The 11200-nt window shown below is 38.1% G+C and overlaps 1 protein-coding gene across 1 annotated transcript in view; it reads left to right on the top strand.

Moving 5' to 3' along the window:
* Nucleotides 1-11200, top strand: part of HSD17B2 (hydroxysteroid 17-beta dehydrogenase 2) — a 90235-nt gene that overhangs the window by 629 nt on the left and 78406 nt on the right. The window lies entirely within an intron of this gene.

Raw genomic sequence — 11200 nt, 5'->3', positions numbered from 1 at the left:
TGTGTGTGTGTGTGTGTGTGTGTGTGTGTGTGTGTGTGTGTGTGTGTGTTTGGGAGATTAACCCAGTGACTCTTTTTTGTGAATGTGAAGTAATGTTTGTAGTCCTTTGCTGCCTTTATTCTGCCCATAAAAGGTACAGATATCCCTCTGGGCATAGATATGATTCTTTAGTGATGTATATCAGCAAGTTGGGACTGATTATTCATCATGTTTGACATATGAGCAATATCTAAATATTTCCAAATGTTTACAGTCCCTTTTGAGTACTGGGCTGTGTCATAACTATTGAAGATACCTATTTCCAGGGGGGGGGTTCAAATTTGTTCACTTCCAATGAACTAATTCCTTCTTGCTTTTTTTTAGGATTTTTCATTTTACTTCGATTTTGAACTTATAAAAACTTTTTTTATTGGTTTGAATGGAAATTGTTAGAGCCGGAGTGGGGTTACCAGCTTTTTCGTTCTTTTGTGTTTTTCAGCTGCAATTCTGGGGCCAGATTAAATTCCTTCAAGTTGTAAAACTGGTTGGTTTGGTTGTAAATTTGAGCCTGTATAGTACCTTAATTAGGATTACCAAGCGTCACCTTACTTAGCAAAAGACTAAAAAGAGAGGTAACCACATCATCAGCAGGTTAGGTTTCTTTTCTTATAGGTCATCAATAGGCCAGGCAAAGAAAGAATGGGATTAGGATAGAGGAAGTTTAGAGCCCTTTGTCAATTAACTGGTTTACACTGGAGTTATTTTTATTTTAACCTAATTATGAAATCCTTGCCACTTAGGTCAGTAAAATCACATTAGCCTTAGCAGAAGCACCCAGAAATGAGCTTGATTGAAGTTGGCATCAAACTCAATGTTTTCCTTAAAGAAGAAAATTCAGTTGACTTTTTAAAAAAATCTCCATGAATGTGTGACTTCCTATGGAAAGAGTGATCCTTGATTGATTTTTCTGTTTTTCATCTGGATACACCTGCGCTGTACACACTCAGCCAAAGGTTGCTTATCTACTATGTAGAATGAGGATAATGATCTCAAAGGTTCGGTGGAAAACAGGGTTAAAACTGTTCCCCCAAGTACAACAGTTTAACTTTTAATTGCTACCTCTTAATTCTTCTACCAGAAGATTAAAAATAACAGAGAGGTATTAGAGACTTAAACAAATGCAATTAGGTTTCTGATATGCCTCAATACTGGTGTATCAATTCCCAGTGACTTTGCTTTTGCTCTTAACAAATGCTAACATTAAACAGACGTATTGTTGTGACTTTAGCAATTAGACATTCCAGAAAATTAATGATGATTCTTAAGTCAAGACAGAGAATGGTAGATTTAGAACCATAAAGGACCATGGAAGTTGTCTAGTCCAACCATCTCATTTTACAAATTAAGAAAGAAGTCAGTGTTATACCTGGGGTTTGACCCTACAACCTCTGACTTGAAATACAACAAGCTTTCCACTGCACCATTCTGCCAAAGAAGACTGCCATAGAATATTAGAGCCAAAAGGGACAATAGAGATAGTTTGGCTCTCTTTTGACACCTTTCAGGGCAACAATGAAATGACTTAGAACCAGCTTGTTTTATAAAATTCGTATCCTCTCTTTCAGTTCCCAGATGGGTCAGGAATCTGGTCAGTGGCTTCATTTTCCCCCCTGATTCATATACCTTTTTAATTATTGCTTAGAGTATAGCGCTGCTGGCACCATGGGTTCAGGTATCACAGAATCTCAGAGCTGAAATGAACCTCAGAAAGCATTTGGCCCATCACCGCTTGAACAGAATTTTAATCCAAGACATCCCTGACACGGAACCTGTTCCCTAAAGTCCTCAAGTGAAGGAGAACCCACTGCCTGCCATAGCTCGTTCCATTTTGTACAGCTATTAATGTTAGGGAGTTTTTTTCCTTTTTTCAATCCTTTCTTAATTTTTAAATATTCCTTTTTACAACATCTATCCATTGTTCCTTTTTTTCTCCTCTTAGTTCAGGGAGAACAAGTCTACTGTAGTGTTTTTATAACATCTGAATATATGCAGCTAACATGACCTCTACCTTGCCTCCCCAACTTTGCTTTTCTCCAGAATACACATCGCAAATACTCTCAACTGATCCTCATATCAAATGACCATTAATCTTACATTCTTTCTATTTGTCAAAGTCCTTCCTTAAATGTGGCAGCCAAAATGAAATACAGTGCTCCTGATGTTGTCTAAGTGGGACAAAACAGTGGAACAATCACCTCTCTTGTTCAAGGCAACATGCCTCTTTTAACACAATCTAAGATGGCATTATCTTTTTCTGGCTTTCAAGCTACATTGTCAACTCATACTGATCCTACAGCCTGATAACACACACAGATCTTGATAACACTATCTGTTGTCTAGTTATACCCTCACTCAGTTTGTACTTGATATGGTCATTTTTGGAACCCGAGTATATGATTTCATCTCTTTAGACTTAGCCTATTTTTCTAGCCTTCTGTTATCTTTTTAGATCCTAACATCCCCTCTGTTAGCTCTTTCTCTACCTCATGTCATTTTCAATTTTAAATATATAATTTATTCCCTCATCAAAATAACTGAAAAACGTGGACGAGTATAGGGCCAAGGATCGCTTGCTAAATGCACAAAAGCCCTACCTCCAAGATGACATGACTCCATTCTTTGGGTCTGATAATTCAACAAGTTCTGAATGCACATGATTGAACTCTCTTCTGTCCCTTATTTCTCCATCTCATCTGTAAATCAAAATATGGGTGAATAGTGGCAATATGATAGCATTCCCCTGCCAAAAAGGGAGATAAAGTGAATCTGGCCTGGTGAAGTCATGATAGTTCTTATTTATAATTTTCCCTTCTAAATGCTCCTAGACAACTCTTTCTAGGATTTTGCTAAAAACAGAAATCAAGTCCACCAGTTTATTTCGTCATATTATTGTCCTTATTACGAACATTGGAGAATTTGACCTTTTCCAATCCGGTGGCATCTTTCCTATTTTTTGTGATCTTTTAACAAACACTGACATTGTCTCAGCAATCACTTTCATTTGCCCATTCTTTCAGTGCCCGTGGGTATAAAGCACTCATCCAGGCCTCATGACTTAAATGCATTGTGGCATCAAGGTATCCTAATCATCTCTTTTTTTTTAATCTTAGGTTTCAAGATGGGTGTTTTAAAACCATTTTAATTTAATGTAGTCCAGTTTGAGGATAATTCCTCATGATGGTGTAAATAGAAGCAAAGGAATAATTGAATAGAACTTTTGTCTTTCAGTCACCAACTTTCATTACGCTTTTCACTAAGAGCAGTGGTCCCATTCTCCATTTTCATTACTTGTGGCTTATAAAGCCTTATGGAGCAATGGAAAGTGGAATAGATTCCAAGTCAGAGGATTTAGCCTCAAATTTCTTTTTTTTTGCTATTCCTGCTTGTATGGGAAAGTCATTTAACCTCTGGGCTTCAATTATTATCTGTAAAATGAGGGAGTTGGGCTAGATGACCTCTAAAGTCCCTCCTAGGCCTAAATCAATGATCCATCAAAAATCTCAAATTGTTTTGAACTTTTATGTAGCTGACACTGTTTTTACTGGACCGTGTTACCATTTTTTTTTTGGACTTATTTTCCATTGGCTACCCTTACTCATGTCTCCTATACATGCATTTATAAGAATCCAAATTGAATGAATGAATGAAAAAGCACATAGTAAGTGCTTATTTATGTATGTGCCAACAGGTTAAGTGCTAAGAATATAGCAAGCAAGATAGACCCTGCCCTCAAAGAGTATACATTTAAGCAAAGGGAAATAACATACATATAAAGTAGTATTATCTGGGAGAAATGTTTCGTATAGCAAGCCAAAGAGGAAGGAGGACTGAAGCAACAGAGCAAATAACTGACGTGTCCTTTCCTGGAATGGTGGCCTAGATTTGATTTGATGTTTATTCTCAGAGCTAGAGCTGGAAAGCAGGGTGGGAGTAGAAGGTTCTATATAAGGCAGCGTGGTGTGGAGAAGGTTAAGAAATGGTGCTTTGGGACTTAGAGTGGGTAAGATAAGGTGAATGGTCACCAACCAGAATCCCAGAGGCTCAAGGAGGGTCCAAATTTCTGCTGGAGGTATTAGCTAGAGAATAGGCAGCAGGGCAGGGAGATCATCAAGAAGCATTGGCTTATGAGTTCACAGTGTTTCCACATTGGTTTCTTTAGATTCTTGCATTTTCTATGCCGTTGTAATCATATCTCTTTGCAGCTTTAGAATTTCATTCTTGAGGTTGACCTGTTCTTCCTTGATGACCTCCTCTGTAGAAGAGAGAGGGAATGAAGCTGAAGAGAAAATTAATAAAGACAAAGAAGCTTAGAAAGAAAGAAGGAAGAAAACAATATTTCCATCCTTTGGCAAAGGGGACTTTTACACTTCTATTTGTCCAACACAAATATTCCCATGACAGATAAAGAAGATGAAATATTATTTTCTCTAGTTGTACAAGGTCCACCATTGGAGACTAGATATATGCAAGACATTGCATATTTTTTCTCTCTTTTCATCTCTATAGAACAGGTGACTGACCTTATACGTGTGCAGCTATGTGTTTAAGTTCTCATTTATGTAGAGAAAAATTAGACATGTTGACATTCACCTCACTTAATAACCTTCCTATTAATGAGAAGTTGGTCAGGGCTTCTACTTGCTCTGGTTCAATTATTTGGAGACTTCATTATTTCAGTGATGAGAGTGCAGCCAGAGATGAGGCCTTCTTCTGGCATCTCCCCACCCTCCCCCATGTAAGGTCAAGAGTTTGATTGCATCATGACAGGATGCCACCTGGAGTCTGTTTGACTTGGCCCTGCAAGCACATAGTGATATTTGACCCTTTTCCTGGGAAGCTGAAGGGAAAGTACATGTGTGTATGTGAGAAAAATGGATTGGTTTCTCCTCATAGTTAATTAGGCCAAGATAAGTTCATTTGAATCTCAAATGAGCCTATGTTGCTGTACCACAATCCTCTTGTTCTCTCATTGATTCTATATTTTGTTCTCTCTAGGGGCTGCTCTAAACCTTCTCCTTTCTCCTCCAGCCTCTGGTGCCCCATCTCCTTAGCTAACAGCAGAGTACCTCTCTTTTACTTTACTGAGAAAATTGAGGCCATTTGTAGGAAGCTCCCTCATGTCAGCTCTTCACTCAGAACTATAACTAAGGTGGAAATTGGAGTTTTGTTCAAGAATGGGTAATTTAGAAGGGGTAACAGGATTACCATAGGTGCAAAATTCCTCTCCTGCCTGCCCTTTCCATTGTGTGGGTAGCATCAATGACTTTATTCCAATGTAATTCTTCCTCCTTTAGCATTGTAGAAACTTCATGGCATCCCGGGTCTTTCTCTCATCTGTAGCTACACTTTGTTTTTCTGTAGGCACAAAAATGTCTACATCTGACTTTGACCATATCTCAGAAACCACTTTATGTCTCTGCTCATCCAGTTAATTAGAGCATGAAACATGGAATTTTCTAGATTGAAAGATTACTCCAGTTTCAGAGGAAGAGGTGACTCTTTTCCTAAGTCAAATTGAACCCATCTATTTGTCTGCTTAATTCTATTGCTCTCAGGAGCTTGTTCTATTAATCAATCACTTTCTTTCATCATGGCTGTCTCCCTACCTACTGACTTCTTTACTGCTGCCTACAAATATGCCCAAGTTGCCTTGATTCTTAAAATAGACAAAAACCCTTTATATTTGACTGTCTCAAACATTCAGGCAATTGGCTTCCTGCCAAACATCCCATAATCCTACAAAGAGCAGTTGGTATTTGCTGTTTCCATTTTCATACTACCTGTTTACTTTCTAAATCCTTGAACATAACTTTTGGTTACACTATTCTACTGAAACTCTTCTCTCAAAAAATGAACTTAACGGCAAACTCTGATTATCTTTTTTTAGTCCTAAACCTCCTTGAGCACTATAGTCTTTGAAATTATCTTCCTTGCCCTGCCCAAATACCCTTTACTCCCTTGGTTTCTGTAATATTGCTCCTGATATTGTCCCACCTCTCTTACCACTTCTTTTTAGTTTCCTTTCCTGGTTCATCATTCAATTGTTATATCCTAGGCATAAGTATCCTCCAAGATTCTTATCTAGGACCTCTTCTCTTTCTATTCTCATACCTTTGGTGATCTTATCTGTATTCATGGAATCATTGACCATTTCTATGAAGTTACTTCCAAAGTCTTTTTGTCTAGCTCTCTACTTTCTTCTAAATTCAAATTCCACTTTGCTAAATGCCAGATTAGATGGTTTCTTCATCTTCATCTGGATGCTCTATTCATACCTTCAATTCCAGAGGCCCAATGTAAAATTTATTATCTTCTCCCTATTCCTTCAAGTCCCACCCTCTAAAAACTTCTCTATTTCTGTAGGTGACATAGTCCCAATCATTTTGACTCTTCTTCTCCCTCCTTCTCCTTATTCCTGCATCCATTGAGCTGGTAAGTGTCATCAATTTTATTCCTTCATCTCTTTCCTCTGTCCCTTTCTCTATTTAAGTGGCCACGATGCTCATTCAGGCTCATTCAATTGTACTTGTCTCCTTGTTTCTAGTCTCTCACCTCTTTGACCTTTCTTCACATAACTGCTGAAATAATTTTCTCAAGTCACAGATAGGTGTGACCGTATTACACCTCTGTTAAAAACAAAACAAAAACATAATTTGACTTCAAGAATAAAATATCAACTCCTCAATTCTCTACAATCTGGTTTCAGCCACCCTTCCCATCCTTATTTTGTGCTATTCCTCTTCAAAATCTCTGTATTTCAGTGAAATGTGTTCACTTGCTGTCCTCTGAACTCAACATTTTGCCTCTTATTTCTAAATTTTTGCATAGGCTTCCCTTATATCTGGAATGCACTGTCTTCTCATTTTATTCTTTCCAAATCCTTTTTTGATCCTGAAGCCACAGAATCTCCTCCTTTAAGCCCTGTCCTATTGTCTCACCTCATTTCCCCAGTTTTTAGTGCCTCTTTTCAAATGATCTTATGTTTATTTATCTCTGTACATGTATCTCCATCATGGAATATATTTTCCCTGAGGAAAATGCTCTTCTTTCTATCCTCAAAGACTAACATAGTGCTCTGCAGAGAATCACAGATTAATTGGAACTGGAAAGAGACCTCACTTCCTCTGACCTGCACCTGAACAAGAATCCCTCAACAAAGGGTCATCCAGCCTTTGCTTGAAGACATCCCCTGAGGAGGAGCCCATCACCTCCCATTCATTTCATAATTGATTAGCTCTAACTGATAGGAAGTTTACCCTAACATTCAGCTAAAGTCTTCTCTTTTGCCTTGTCCACTTATTACTCTTATTTATGCCCTCTCAGATCAAATAAAAATTTAATCTCTTCTGAATTATTGCCCTTCATATGCTTGAAGACAGCTCTCATATCTCCTTTAACAAATATTCAACCTCACCCTTTTCCTATAGCACCTGCTATCCTTGCTGCCCTCCTTTGGCTGTTCATCTTATACATGTCTTTATTGTAAGTATTTAATTAATGTTTGTTGTATTGAATTAAACTGCTGTGGGGACCCCAACTAGTTAATTTCTGTTGCTCACCTTAAACAGGCAAGTGGAAGGACATTCTAAGCCTCTATTCAAAGGTAGAGCGAATAGTGAACAGGATATAGAAAAAAACCACAAATAAGAAGATGTTGTCTGTATGAGGATTTTAATCCTTCTGCTGCCTTGAGATTTACTTGAATAAGGATTTGAACATTAAATTATTTTCATCTATCAAGACCAGCAGCATAGTGATTTAAAAATGGTTTTGGAATGAATAAATATCAATCAATCACCAAATATTTATTGGGCATCTCCACACAACAGGCACCTTCTATGTGCCAGGAACTATGTTTGGTACAAGCACAAAGAATGAAGCAGTTTCTGCATGCAAAGAATTTATATTCAAATGGGAGAAATAATAATTATATTAAAAATATAGAGCATAAATATAAAGTTAATAAATACAAATATACATGATGTAATCAAATATTTTGGTGGGATGACCACTAGGATTTGGGGATATAGTTTAATGCAGATGATGGTGCATAGGATGTTTGTTTCTTTCTTTTATTTAAGCCCTTACATTCTGTCTCAGAAATTATATTAAGTGTCAGCTGCAAGGCAGAAGAGTGGTAATGGTTAGGTAGTTGAGGTTGAGAGACTTGCCTAAGGTCACACAGCAAGGGAGTGTCTGAGGCCAGATTTGAAGCCAGGACCTTCTCTTTCCAGGCCATGCTATCCACTGAGCCATCTAGCTGTTCTACCTGTGTTGTTTCTTAAAGGAAGAGAGATTCTATAAGGTTTCTGTAAGAAGGGAGTGCATGCCAGGCAAGGGGTAGTGGAGTAGCAATGTCTAGTATGAGGATTGTCTATATGGAAGACTTGCCTTTGTAGTTTTGTAGTCAGACTCATAAGAGCATCAGTTTAGATCCAGAAAGTAATTTAAAATCACTGAGTTTCCATTCTCTCATTTTACAGAAGAGAAGGGAATTGACTTGTTCGAGGTAACATAGGTAGTAAGTTTCAAAACTATTTCCTCTGACTCTAAATTCAGTGCTCTGTCCATGGCACCAATTGTCTTTAGCCTTCAGTACCATCCATTCTTTTTGCTTTCCCCTTTAGAAGAAGGTCTTGATCACTACAGCTTCTCTTCCTTTGGAATCAGTGAGAGTCTTCTTAGGTCTGGGCTTGTCAATCTCTCCTGAGCAGACAAAAGAAGAGGGGAAAGTAAAATATAAGGAGCCTGATGGCAGAATTCCTCAGAAAGCTGATACTTGAGTTTCTAATAGTTACCTTACTTGGAAGTGTCATTGGGAATGCTGAACATAGGTGTAATAAAAGAGTGATACAGAAGGGATGCAAGACTCCTTTTAAAGATGAAGAAGTAGGGAGATAAAGCAGAAGCAAGAATAGAAAGAAAAGGGTGGGAGGAAGAGAAGGAACAAAAAGCAGTATAAGGAAGAGATGAGGCAGAAGGTTTAGTCAAAGAGGAAGTGAAAGGGGAGGATAGAATAGCCTTAGGGCAGTAGAGTACAGTGGAAAATGCCACCCTTGAAGTCTGAAAGACCTGGGTCTGTCTCCCACCTCAGGAACCCACCTGAGCATCCTAAGCCTAGTTTTCTCATTTGACAAATGAGGATACTAACAATATTGTACAGGGTTATTTGGAGAATTAAATGGGATAATGTGTGTAAAGTGCTTCACAAATCTTTTTTTATATGTGAGCCATTATTTTCAACTGGTCATTGATAGTTGGAACTGGAAGAAATTGTCTCTTTTCAGCTCTGGAAGTCATTGAGATCAATACCATATGCTACAGAGTACAAATGGACTATTTAAGGATAAAACAAAATCTTCTTCCAGTTGGGATTTTCTTCTATGCTGTATCTAATGGTAGCCAAGTTCTCAGAAGTTACCGAGTATTCCCAGACTGTTTCTAGGAAGCAGCAAGCAAGACAGGGGGGTAGAGGGATTCATAATTTACCAGAGCTAGTGAATATTTCATCTATGTCACTAACTCTCACTCAAATTGAGAAGCTAGTTTGTTCTCAGAACATGGCCAACTGCTACTCTCAGTGGTTTTTTCTTCAGATAATCTAGGGTTTTTAGTACTTTTGTTTGTGAACCCCTGCCTCTGTGCATCTCATGATCTAGCAATTAATTTAACTCCATTGTGTTTTAGAAAAAATATCTATTGAGAATGAATGACAAGAACAATAGTACAGAAAGAAAAAAGCTGGAAAACTCAGTAACTCAGTAACATTTCATCTTACTTTGAAGTAAAAATGTTCATTCTACTATCACTATTTGCTTGTCTTAAGGATAAAAAATGCACTACATCATTTGATATAGTTTGGTCCTTCAAAGTCTTTTCAACAGAAAGTACAAACACAAGCACCTTAGCCCCACATGACCAAGAGTGGTTCTTTCCTTCCGGCCCCTTCAACGTGTTTCCACATGGTTTTATTGGACTGGAACTAGGTTGGGAATATTTGTGCACATTTCTGAGACTGGGTCCTTTTTGGCCAGTCCCTCCATTACACCGTCCTAGGGATACAAAAGCAAAAGGATGGAACACAACCAAATCCTCAGTCCTGCCTAAATATTCCACTAGAGGAAGCTAGATGGTAAAGTGGAATAGAGTCCTAGATTTGGAGTCAGAAAGACTTTAGCTTGAATTCTACTTTCGAGCTGTCTGACCTTGAGCAAAGTCACCATGAACAAAGAGGAAGAGTCACCACACTTAACGTAATGGTAAGAGGGGATTCAGAGTCCTCTGGAACTCAGGAAGGGTATGAATCCTGCATTTGTAATCAAAGGTCCTGAATTTCACCTTGGTACTTGCTGTTGGGCGATCTTGGGCAAATCATTCCCCTTTCTGCTTCCTCTGTAACAGTGATTCCCAAAGTAGGTGCTACTGCCCCCTGGTGGGTGCTGCTGTGATCTAGAGAGGTGGTGATGGCCACAGGTGCATTTATCTTTCCTATTAATTGCTATTAAAATAAAAAAAATTAATTTCCAGGGGGATAAGTAATATTTTTTTTTCTGGAAAGGGGGCAGTAGGCCAAAAAAGTTTGGGAACTACTGCTCTGTAACATTGAGGGGTTGACCAAATGGCATGTAAGGCAGTTCTAAGGTCTTTCCAGTTTTCAGACCTATGATTTATTTCATGATTTGCATGACGGTTCTGAATGTTTTCTTATGACTATGTTGATTGTATCAAGATCCACAACATTGACAATGCTTCCTCCCTCCAAATGAGATATAATTACTCAAAAGAGAGTGGATAAACTATTTAAATATGAAAATCAAGTAGATGAAGGGTACCTACTTTTCAAACAGTGAAAGTGGTTTGGATAGCACTTGCCCATCATTACATATGTCTTGGATGGCCATGGCACATGGACAACAAATTGGGCCCAAAAATGTACAGGAAAAAGAGTGGACTGGATTGCCATTGAGAAAACGCATGATTCTTTTAACAACCTCAAGTTTCTCCCTGAAACTGAGGCCCATCTTTTTAATATCAATATTCTTTAGGCATTTTCCTATGGTTACAAATTATAGAAAATTATAATCTTCAAAGAAATGACATTGACAACAACTCAAAGGGAAAATAGAGACTTGCCAAAGAGGGGGAGGTTAAAGAAATAAAT

The sequence above is a fragment of the Gracilinanus agilis genome, chromosome 2 (genome assembly GCF_016433145.1).
Source record: "Gracilinanus agilis isolate LMUSP501 chromosome 2, AgileGrace, whole genome shotgun sequence".
Taxonomy (NCBI): Eukaryota; Metazoa; Chordata; class Mammalia; order Didelphimorphia; family Didelphidae; genus Gracilinanus; species Gracilinanus agilis.
This window is presented reverse-complemented; position numbering and strand designations above follow the sequence as displayed.